Here is a 2,082-nt window from a genome sequence, read left to right as displayed (position 1 = left end):
AGATTGTGTGTGTGTATATATATATATATATATATATATATATATACATATACAAATACAAACTGAAATGAGCATTGTTTTATTCCACAAATATATAAAAATAAATAATTTCTACACACTCTCTCTCTCTCTATATATATATATATATATATTTATATATATATAGACAGAGAGAGAGAGAGAGTATGTATATTTATACTGTATACAATGTTTAGAAATTATTTTTTAACATTTTGAAATGTTAATAATGCTTATTACAACAATGCTCATTTCACAGTTTTTATTTTATGTATCGTAAATACAATTACATTTTATTTTCACACTTTTTAATTTGACAATTACAGCTTGATTTACTTTTTACAAATTTTACATTTACCTTATGTGAAAAAAATCAAGGTAAATATTACACATCTCATATTTCTCAAGCTGTTAGTCATTGGCACTGTCATCTCTTTGGTAACCAAGTGCACTAACTTTAAAAAAAAAAAAAAGTATTTTATTGAGGACAGAATTGTTGGTTGATATGATAACATGTCTGTTGGACGTTCATTTTTATAGAAATAATTATATAAATTCTTTATTAACATGAATTTTATACAGTTTCAATTAAATACATTTTCACACAGTAAATGTTTGAATGGTTGTGCTTCCCTGGATACTTCTAGCTGGGCCTGGGGTGTGAGGCCTCAGCCGGCAGGACATCTGTTCCCAAAAACCACAGCATTCCTCACATAGCGAGTGCATTTGAGTAGCTCAGCCCCTTGAGCAAATCAGGACATATAGAAAAAGCAAGAAAGACCCAAAACGAAAGATGCTCGGTGACCTTAATGTTGCAGACAGCCATGTGTCCTTGTCTATGGACTGCATACATGCTAAGCTCCGATTTAGTCCGTTTTAACACCATCAGGTCAGACCCTCACACGGGCCACCGAGGACAGCAGAAATAGCACCGTAGGGGCGGGAGTATTTTGTTTAAAAACTGAAACATGGGAAGTCCACTTGTCAAAAACAGGATGCGTTCACTTGTGGAGTCAGCTTCTCCGCAGGGGCCCAATCACAGTCCTCCACTTCCTGCCCAGGCTGCACGCTGGCCTAGCCCCTTCCTGTGGGCCCAGAGTGCTGGGCAAGAACCACAAAACACGCTCTCCAATCAAGAGCAAACCGCTCCAAAGTAAACGTACTCATCCACCATCATTTGCAGTAATGGATTTTATATTGGCCAAGAAGAGGACAATAACTGCTGTTTTATGATGTCTCTGACTGTTTTTGGGAAACTGGAGGTTTTGGTGTTTCTTGCAGATTTTTTAGCACCCTGTGTGTGTTTGTGTGTTATAGCTGGCTCTGGTCAAGTACTTGGCTATGGAGGCTGAGGACAGATATATGATTGGGCCTCTGCAGCTGCGGGTTTCACAAGGTCTGGAAAATCTGTTTTTGGAGCTCGCTGGCACAGTCCAGTGATTAGCCTCATATTTCATCAATTTGTTCTTGTGAACAAAACAAATGACCCACAACTCAGCATTATTTATTGTTGCCATTCTGATGGAGAAACTGATTTCGTCCCATTTTTCTCCAGATGCCACATTTACGTTTTTTTTCCGGAGATAATAACCAGAGCATATGAAACATGCGTTCTTTTCCCCATTCAGGACTTTCTTCCAGCTTCCAGTTTCCAAACTCAGTACTTCTCACGAGTCACGAACAAATGCTCTCCAACAATGATTCTTCATGCTGTCATAAGGGGATAGATCATATGTCAGATTATCTGATCGTCTCATGTGTGTGTCTTTGCAGAGGTTAAGGACTACGAACCTCCATTTGGCTCGAAAGTCCGAGAGCACCCCTGTGTGGAGAGCATGAAAGACAATGTGCTGAGAGACCGGGGCAGACCAGAGATCCCCAACAGCTGGATGAAACACCAGGTAAGACAGTGTATTTACAGCATATTAGCAGAGAGACAAGCAACTTCTTTGGGGAGCTTTTGGAAAAAAGCATACATTTCTTCTTTGAAAAAATCTTTAGTTATATATTACACTACTGTTTAAACATTTGGGGTTGGTAAGAAGGTTTTTTTTTTTTTTAAGA

The 2,082-nt window shown here is 38.2% G+C and overlaps 1 protein-coding gene across 3 annotated transcripts in view; it reads left to right on the top strand.

The window, feature by feature from the left end:
- The window catches only part of tgfbr2b (transforming growth factor beta receptor 2b), a 33,883-nt gene that overhangs the window by 28,908 nt on the left and 2,893 nt on the right, over positions 1-2,082 (top strand). The gene's annotated exons all lie outside the window — the stretch shown is intronic.

The sequence above is a fragment of the Sinocyclocheilus anshuiensis genome, unplaced genomic scaffold, assembly GCF_001515605.1.
Source record: "Sinocyclocheilus anshuiensis isolate Anshui unplaced genomic scaffold, SAMN03320099.WGS_v1.1 scaffold267, whole genome shotgun sequence".
Lineage (NCBI taxonomy): Eukaryota > Metazoa > Chordata > Actinopteri > Cypriniformes > Cyprinidae > Sinocyclocheilus > Sinocyclocheilus anshuiensis.
This window is presented reverse-complemented; position numbering and strand designations above follow the sequence as displayed.